Source organism: Pinus tabuliformis, chromosome 6 (assembly GCF_031772625.1).
Source record: "Pinus tabuliformis cultivar Carrire ecotype Pingquan chromosome 6, CPIR1, whole genome shotgun sequence".
NCBI lineage: Eukaryota > Viridiplantae > Streptophyta > Pinopsida > Pinales > Pinaceae > Pinus > Pinus tabuliformis.
The window spans coordinates 93,636,647-93,647,103 of record NC_142292.1 but is presented as its reverse complement, the minus strand read 5'-3'; positions in this window follow the sequence as shown (position 1 = coordinate 93,647,103).

Sequence of the window (10,457 nt, the reverse complement as noted above, 5' to 3'; positions counted from 1 at the left end):
TGAAACACTCAAAGAAAAGTTATCAACCACACTAGTCTTAAAAGGACCTAACTGGACCCTACCATTTCACATCTTTACAGAAGCATATGATACTGCAGTAGGTGCCTCATTAGGCCAAAAAGAAGAGTCCTTCAATTATGCCATCTATTTCATTAGTAAAACTCTAACACCTGCAGAATTATACTACACAGTCACTGAGAAAGAAATGCTTGCAATCATACATGTTGTGAATAAATTCCGACATTATATAACTGGTTATGAGGTTTTTATACATACTGACCATTCTGCCATTAAGTATTTAATGAATAAACCAATCACTAATGGTAGAGTTACTAGATGGCTGTTATTATTACAAGAATTTAATATTACAGTGTTAGATAGACCAGGTAAGGAGAATCAGGTGGCAGATTTTCTTTCTAGACTGCAAAATTCAGGTGAGGTTGTTCCGGTTGAAGATTCTTTTCCAGATGAAAATTTATTTGCAATTTCAATAGTGAATCCTTGGTATGCTAACTTAGCCAATTATTTGTCCACAGGAAAAACACCTCCATATTTTACTCCAAAGGAAAAGAAGAGGTTGATCAAACAAAGTGTTAGATATTCATGGGTTAATGGAGATTTATTTTACACTGGTTATGATATGATTATTAGACGATGTGTAAGAAATGATGAAATAATTGATATTTTAAAATCTTGCCATGAGGAACCGTGTGGTGGGCATTTTGCAGCCAAAAGAACAACATTCAAGATTCTCAGTCTTGGATATTATTGGCCATCTATTTTTAAGGATTCCAAGAAGTATGTGAAAAGTTGTGATAGCTGTCAAAGAATGGGCAGACCAACAACTACAGATGAAATGCCACTTCAGCCTCAAGTACATTTAGAGCCATTTGAAAAATGGGCTCTAGATTTTATAGGACCCATCAATCCAAGTTCAAAAGGCAAAAAGTACATCCTAGTATGTAATGATTGCGTGACAAAATGGGCTGAAGCAAAAGCACTAGTCCGGGCAACTGAACAAACAGTGGTAAACTTCCTTTTTGAAGAAATTTTTGTAAGGTATGGAGTACCAAGGGAGATAGTGATAGATCAAGGTACTCAATTTACTTCAAAGCTGGTCAAAGACATCACAAAAAAATATAAAATCAAGCACAGGAAAAGTACACCTTACCATCCACAGGCCAATGGCCAGTTGGAATCTACAAATAAAACATTGGAAGGAATTATCACTAAGACAGTAGCAATGAACAGAAAGAATTAGGAAGAGAAGCTCAAAGATGCACTCTGGGCTTACAGAATCACGTGGAAAAACACTATAGGATTTACACCATATCAGTTGGTGTATGGAAAAGAGGTAATGCTTCCTATTGAATTTCAAATACATACTTATAAGATGGCTGCAGATTTAGGAATTGATCTCAATAAAGCACAAAAAGAGAGAATTATGCAATTGAACCAGTTAGATGAAATGAGGCAACAAGCAGAGGAGACAACAATCCTAATGCAGAAACAAAGGAAGCAGTGGCATGATGCACACATTAAAAGGAAACAGTTCAAAGAAGGAGACTGGGCTTTACTCTTTGACTCTAAATTTGTTGGAAATAATACTGAGAGGGGGGGTGAATCAGTATTATCTAATTCTTTTAATAAATCTTCCTTATTTGTTCTTTGAATTAGTTTTGCATGTCAGTACCATAAAATAATGAGCATGAACAAAGAAAACAGATAGTCACACCAAAGAACACAAGATGTAAGGTGGAAACCCAATGTGGGTGAAAACCACCTGCTGCAATATGTCTCTATCTTCTTTCAAATTAGAAACTCCTTTTACAATGGTTTTGTACTGGTGCAGTCCTTTACCAGTATGCAGGCTGCAACCTGCAGAGAGCTACAACTCTCTCTCGTTTTCTAGTCTCTCCTGGAAGGGAGCTACAACTCCCTACTTCTTTTCTTACAAGGACCACTTTTCATAAATTTTCAAACTGGATCCATAAGCATCAAATGATCATCAAGTATAAGAGAATCACCCAATCAACTGTAGTAACCAGATCAACAATAATAGGACCAAACCCAGAACACAACAATGATAAACAAAGATTTTAAGAGAAGTAAGCACCCTGCTCAACTGCTGGCCTGCTTACGTAAGCACCTTGCTCAACTGCTGGCCTGCTTACAGTACTCACCCTGCTCAACTGCTTGCCTGCTTACAGTACGCACCCTGCTCAACTGCTAGCTTGCTTATGTACGCACCCTGCTCAACTGCTAGCCTGCGTACCTCGCTCTGAGTCCATTGAACTGCCTGCGGACCTTCGCACCTGCAACCCTTCTGTGCCTGCGTACCGACGCACCTGAAACCCTTCTGTGCCTGCGTACCGGCGCACCTGAAACCCTTCTGTGCCTGCATACCGGCGCACCTGAAACCCATCTGTGCCTGCGTACCGGCGCACCTGAAACCCTTCTGTGCCTGCGTATCGGCGCACCTGAAAACCCTTCTGTGACTGTGTACCGGCGCACCTGAAACCCTTCGTTCCTGCCTATGTACGCACTTTTCTCTCACTGTACCTGCGTACCTTCGGGCATAGATGATTTCAAGACTTCAGAAATAACCCAGACAGTCAGATCTATAGATCTGAACATGCGCCGAAGAGATCTCGGTCCATCAGTAGATTCGCCTTATTTAGATCTAGACCAGATCTAGCCCTCATAAGATATTCAACCCAAAACATGCTCAAGCCAAATGATCTCCTTTGCTTTATATAGGAAAGCTCTTCCTTAAAACATGGATCAATACCACGAGCCGACACCATAATAACCCAATACCGTCGGCTAAATACCAAGAGTAAAACATAAGAAAACCCCACATGTGAATTTCTTTGCCTTGAAATGTGTGCACTGGGGGTACGCACCTCCTGAACAGGATAACTGCGGGTATGTACGCACTTTATGTAACACTGACCTGCGTGTACGCACCTTATGTAAGGTGTACCTGCGTACCCCTTATTTTCTTCAATATTTGATAGCTGAACATCAATCTCTGCTGCTGACTTGAAGTACTGTGATCTATCACCTGAATGTGTTGCCATCAAGGACAACACTTTAGCCATAATGCCAACAATCTCCCCCTTTGGACTTGATGGCAACCTCAAAACTTCAGCTTCATTCTCCCCCTTTGACATCAAGGGCAAAGGGTTATGCTCCCCCTGAATATGAACCAGATCTGCAACGAAGAACCATAATCCACCATGAAAGAGATAGAGACATATTGCAGCTACTTCCAAGATCTCCTTCTGACCATCCTCCATAATGCCAACAATGCATTATATGCTCCCCCTGAACCTGTACCATCAATGAGAAGAGGTTCAGCAATAAGATGATGCATCAACAGCCCCCAGCTTTTGCCTGAGGTATTCAAAAGTGTCCCTGGGCAATGGTTTGGTGAGAATATCAGCAACTTGTTCCTTAGAAGGAACATACTCCAACTTGACCTTCTGTTCAAGCACTTGTTCCCGGAGAAAATGATACTTGATTGGTATGTGCTTGGTTTTTGAATGCATAACAGGATTCTTTGAGATGCTGATTGCACTTGTGTTATCACATAAGATGGGGATTGGTGGTGTACAAGTGATTTGAAAATCCTGCAAAGTTTGCATCATCCAAAGGAGTTGGGTGCAACAAGATGCAGCAGCAACATATTCCGCTTCAGCTGTAGACAAGGCAATCGAACTCTGTTTCTTGCTGAACCAAGATACCAGTCTGGAACCCATAAAGAACGCACCACCACTTGTGCTTTTCCTGTCATCCACGCTTCCGACCCAATCTGCATCTGTATAAGCATGAAGTGTAAGATCTGTATCTCTAGGATACCATAAGCCATAATTTTGAGTCCCTTGAAGATATTTGAAAATTCTCTTCACTGCCTGAAGATGAGTCTCCTTCGGATTTGCCTGAAATCTTCCAACTATTCCAACTGCATGCATGATGTCTGGTCGGGTACCTGTCAAATAAAGTAAACTTCCAATCATAGATCTGTAGGTTGGTTGATGTACTGCTGCAGATTCATCATTTGCACTGAGGCTACATCCTGTGACCATGGGTGTACATACTGGTTTTGCATCTTCCATACCATATTTCTTCAAAATCTGTTTGAGATACTTGGTTTGAGATAAAAAGATTCCTCCTTCTTTTTGTTGGATTTGCAAACCAAGGAAATATGTCAGTTCTCCTAGCAAGGACATTTCAAATTCTTTCTGCATGACCAAGGCAAAGTTTTGACTCATAGCTTCTTCATTGCTCCCAAAAATAATGTCATCTACATACACAACAAGTATTAGCAATTTGTCATTTTCAACTTTTATATAAAGATTGCTATCTGCCGATCCTTTTGAAAAGCCTTGTTGATGAAGATATTTGTCCAAACGGTAGTACCAAGCCCTTGGAGCTTGTTTGAGACCATAGAGAGCCTTTTTCAATCTGCATACAAGATTTGGATCATTTCCAAGAATGAACCCATCTGGCTGTTCAATGTACACTTCTTCTTCCAAGTCTCCATTCAGAAAGGCTGATTTCACGTCCATTTGAAATACTTTGAAGTTTTGAAAACTTGAGAGAGCAAGGAACATTCGGATGGCCTCAAGTCTTGCAACAGGAGCAAAGGTTTCTTCAAAGTCTATTCCTTCTTGCTGCGCATACCCTTTACAAACAAGTCTGGCTTTGTTTCTAATTACTTCTCCATTTTCATTCAATTTGTTTTTGAAGACCCATTTTGTCCGATAACATTCTTATCTTTTGGTCTAGGAACCAGCTCCCAAGTGTTGTTCTTTTCGATCTGCTCAAGTTCTTCATCCATTGCTTTCACCCAACATTCATCTTTGCATGCCTCTTTCACATTTTGTGGTTCAGTAGAGGAGAGTAATGCCAAATAGCTTGAAGCTTCTGCAACTGTTCTTCTTGTTTGTACACCTGCTTCTTTCTGCCCCATAATCTGAGATTCTGGATGGTTCTTCTGAACATATCTGGATGGAGTCTTTTCTTCTATTCTTGTTTGCTCCTCAGGTTCTTCTTGAGGTTCTTCTTCTTCATCATTCTGTCGTTGGGGGTAGCCTTCATCTTCTTCGATGTCTTCATGATGTACTTGCCTAGGAATGTATCCCTTTTCATCAACCACTACATCAATGCTGTCAACAATTCTGCCAAGTCTTTTATTGTAGCATTTGTATGCTTTGCTATGTGGAGAGTAACCAAGAAGAATGCCTTCATCTGCTCTAGGTTCAAGTTTGCCAAGCTGCTCATCAGTATTCTTGATATAGCATTTGCTCCCAAAGATTTTGAAGTGCTTTACTGAAGGAGTCCTACCACTCCAGAGCTCATGAGGAGTTTGAGTGCTGTTCACCCGGACATTTGTTTTGTTGAGAATAACAACTGCAGCATGTGCAGCTTCACCCCAGAAAGTTGCGGGAGTTCCTGACTCATCAAGCATAGCACGAGCCATTTGTTGGACTGTTCTGTTCATTCTTTCCACAACTCCATTTTGCTGAGGAGTTCTTGCTGTAGAGAATTCTCTTCTTATCCCATGTTCTTCACAGAAATCGAAAAATTCATTTGAAGTAAATTCCCCACCTCTGTCAGATCTGAGGCACTTAATTTTGTGACCTGATTCATTTTCAACCAAGGCTTTGAAGGATTTGAATTTTTCGAATGCTTCATCTTTGTGCTTCATAAGTCCTAACCAGACAAACCTGGAGAAATCGTCAATGAATAATATCAAGTATTCTTCTCCTCGAGGTGTTCTTTTCCTGAAAGGACCGCATGTATCTGTATGTACTAGCTCAAGAGGCATGCTAGCTGATCCTTCTTTCTCTGGAAAGTTAGTTCTGGTTTGTTTTCCAAACTGACATGATTTGCATATGGTGTTGTCAGGAATTTTGATATCTGGAAGATCGCGAACTGCCTGATATTTGCATGCTTTCCTTATTTGTGAAAAGCTTAGATGTCCCAACCTCCGATGCCATAACCAGTGCTCATCATCCTTGCTCAGATAGCATTGTTGTTGTCCTTCTTCAAATATGTACAGATTATTTGGAGTTCTTTTGCCTTTGATCACTGTTTTACCTGTATCAAGATCACGAACAAGACATCCATTTGATCTGAATATAACCTCGGTTCTTTGATCACACATCTGGCTGACACTTAGAAGATTATGCTTCAATCCATCAACATACAAAACATTTCCAGCCTTGACCTTTTCTTTTAACTGAGCAATGCCTTTTCCTTTTATAGTTGCAGGAGTATCATTTCCAAAAGAGACTTTCTTTCCCTTTTCTAGAGTAGAATAAGACTCAAGTTTTTCTTTATCACCTGTCATATGCTTCGAACATCCACTGTCAATGTACCATAGATTTTCCTGTCCCTCTGCATAAAATGCTATCCCACATCTTTCTGTTTGAGGTTCCTTTATTCTCCATGTTTTGGTGCTTGAGGCTTGTTCCTTTTTCTGCTGAAACCTGCTCCTGCATTCAGAGTCTTCATGACCAAAGTTATTGCAAATAGAACATTCAACTTCATTTTCAAGAACCGAAAAGTTGTTATAGGTCCTTTTTGTAATCCCCGTCATACTTCTTTGTTTTTGAGCTTCCCTAGTCATGATCGTTTTATATGCAACACATTGAGCTGCTTTGTGACCAAAGTTATGGCAAGAAAAGCATTGTCCATTGAAGAAACTTCTGCGGTTATCGAATCTACCAGCCAATTGATTGTAATTTCTATTGTCATCTATTCTTGAACCAAATTGAGAAGATTTTACCTGTGGCTGGTTGTAGCTTTTGTTCACCCTTAAGATGGATTGCCCCTGATAGTTTCTGTTTGTAATTCGTCCCTGCTTTACCTGATGATCTTCATTGTGCTTTTGCTCATTTCTTCTTGCTGCATCAAGATAACTTTTTGAGGTGGATGCTTGAGAAGTTTCTCCATTATAGCCCAGACCTGTCTTGTTTAGTGGAGACCGCTGCACATTGATAATCTCATCCAAAGTTTCAGATCCTTTGACAAACTTGAGATTAATAGCTTTTGTTTTCTCAATCTCTTTTCTAAGACCAACAATTTCACCTTCTAATTTTTCAAGATGTTTTTCCTTTTCATCAATTTGAAATTGTAGAGTATCAATGATCATGTTCTTTTCTTCTATACATCTCTTGAGTCTAGTAATTTCATCATAAAGGTTATCCACATCTATAGCATCCATATAATCATCATCTTCAAATGCCATTAACAACTTATATTCATTACCTTGTTCATCTTCATCACTGTTTGATAGACCATCACTATCTTCATGAGTGTAGTAGCTTTTCTTATTTGCGTTCTGTTTCTTGTTCCATCTAGCAGGTTCCTTTCCTTTATCCTTATAAGGACATTTTGCAGCATAATGACCTACTCTTCCACAAGCAAAGCATTTAAAAGGTAACTTACCTCTGAACCTTCCAGAACCCCTTTGAAGATTTCTGACAAAATTTGATTCTTCTTCCTCTTCTTCTGGGACGTGGCTTGCTTCATAATAATCTCCTTTGCCTGATGCCTTGAAAGCAGCTTCTCTTCTGTCTGATGGACCTCCCTTTCTCATTTCATAAGCAGTTAGAATTCCATGTAGCTGAGACATAGTAAGAATTCGTAGATTTTCCTTTTCTTCTATTGCAGATACTTTAGATTCAAACTTGGGGGACAATGATCTTAGAACCTTTTCAACCACAATAGCCTCTTTTATTTCTTCACCCAAATTTTTCATACAATTAACAACCTCATCTACCCGAAGAAAATAGTTAGCCACACTTTCATCATTATACATTTTGAGAGTCTCATACTGAATTCTGAGAGTTTGAAGTTTAGCACGCTTTACCTTATCATCTCCTTCATAGCTCGTGACAATTTTGTCCCATATCTCTTTTGCGGATTTATAGTGCATTACCTTCATGAATTCTGATTGAGATATACATCCTAATAGAGTATTGACTTCTTTCGCATTTGTTTCATACTTCTTTTTCTCGGCTGCATCTGTAGGAGTAGCTGAAGGAAAAGCGTAGCCTGTCTCTACGATGTCCCAAACTTTTGTACCAAGAGATTGAAGATAGGCAGTAACTCTTACCTTCCAATAATTGAAGTTTGTCCCATCAAAAACTGGTGGCCTGATTGATGCTTCTCTCTCGTAGTTGCTCATGATGAACGATCTACCTTCAAGCGATCAAGCTTCTCTGAAGGACCTGCTCTGATACCAATTGTTGGAAATAATACTGAGAGGGGGGGTGAATCAGTATTATCTAATTCTTTTAATAAATCTTCCTTATTTGTTCTTTGAATTAGTTTTGCATGTCAGTACCATAAAATAATGAGCATGAACAAAGAAAACAGATAGTCACACCAAAGAACACAAGATGTAAGGTGGAAACCCAATGTGGGTGAAAACCACCTGCTGTAATATGTCTCTATCTTCTTTCAAATTAGAAACTCCTTTTACAATGGTTTTGTACTGGTGCAGTCCTTTACCAGTACGCAAGCTGCAACCTGCAGAGAGCTACAACTCTCTCTCTCGTTTTCCAGTCTCTCCTAGAAGGGAGCTACAACCCCCTACTTCTTTTCTTACAAGGACCACTCTTCATAAATTTTCAAACTGGATCCATAAGCATCAAATGATCATCAAGTATAAGAGAATCACCTAATCAACTGTAGTAACCAGATCAACAATAATAGGACCAAACCCAGAACACAGCAATGATAAACAAAGATTTTAAGAGAAGTAAGCACCCTGCTCAACTGCTGGCCTGCTTACGTAAGCACCCTGCTCAACTGCTGGCTTGCTTACAGTACTCACCCTGCTCAACTGCTTGCCTGCTTACAGTACGCACCCTGCTCAACTGCTAACCTGCTTATGTACGCACCCTGCTCAACTGCTAGCCTGCGTACCTCGCTTTGAGTCCATTGAACTGCCTGCGGACCTCCGCACCTGCAACCCTTCTGTGCCTGCGTACCGGCGCACCTGAAACCCTTCTGTGCCTGCGTACCGGCGCACCTGAAACCCTTCTGTGCCTGCGTACCGGCGCACCTGAAACCCTTCTGTGCCTGCGTACCGGCGCACCTGAAACCCTTCGTTCCTGCGTATGTACGCACTTTTCTCTCACTGTACCTGCGTACCTTCGGGCATAGATGATTTCAAGACTTCAGAAATAACCCAGACAGTCAGATCTATAGATCTGAACATGCGCCGAAGAGATCTCGGTCCATCAGTAGATTCACCTTATTTAGATCTAGACCAGATCTAGCCCTCATAAGATATTCAACCCAAAACATGCTCAAGCCAAATGATCTCCTTTGCTTTATATAGGAAAGCTCTTCCTTAAAACATGGATCAATACCACGAGCCGACACCATAATAACCCAATACCGTCGGCTAAATACCAAGAGTAAAACATAAGAAAACCCCACATGTGAATTTCTTTGCCTTGAAATGTGTGCATTGGGGGTACGCACCTCCTGAACGGGATAACTGCGGGTATGTACGCACTTTATGTAACATTGACCTGCGTGTACGCACCTTATGTAAGGTGTACCTGCGTACCCCTTATTTTCTTCAATATTTGATAGCTGAACATCAATCTCTGCTGCTGACTTGAAGTACTGTGATCTATCACCTGAATGGGTTGCCATCAAGGACAACACTTTAGCCATAATGCCAACAAAATTCAGAGATCATAAAGCCAAATTTACCACACATTGGATGGGCCCATATGAAATAGTTCAAGTATATGAAAATGGATCAATCAAGCTTACTACCATTGATGGAGAAGGCAATACCTTTCTTGTCAATGGCAATCGGTTGAAACTCTATCATAAGCCCATCATCAAGGAGGATTTTATTCACACTGTATCTCAGTAAAGGGAGGTTGAGATATTGTAGCCTTTAGCTGTGATATTTCTACCTTAGTTCATTCAATTTCATTTCTTCTTTAACAAAAAAATAAAAAAATAAAAAATAATAATAAAAAAAATAAAAAAATAAAAAATATACAACATAAAAAATAAAAAATAAAAAAATAATAATAATGGTTTAGATGTGAAAACCAGACTCTGGCACACTCTAAACCCGAATTCTTACTAGAAAACCAATCATTTGGCTGGTAAGAATTCCTTGTTCTACTTCTTTCCTGTTTTTCATCCATTCAATAATGACTTGAGGACAAGTCAAAGCTTTAGTGGGGGAGAAGAATCAGCAAGAATTAGCATTTTGCTTTCCCTATCTCATCTCCTCATTTTTTAATCTTCAAGGAATTTGTTTCAGTAATCCAGTATTTCAATAAAAGGCATTTCAAGGAATTTGTTTCAGTAATTCAGTATTTCAATAAAAGAGCTATTTTTTTTATAATTAGAGGGACCTGTTCAAGCAATATGCAGTGGGACCTGTTCAGAAGACTATGTCA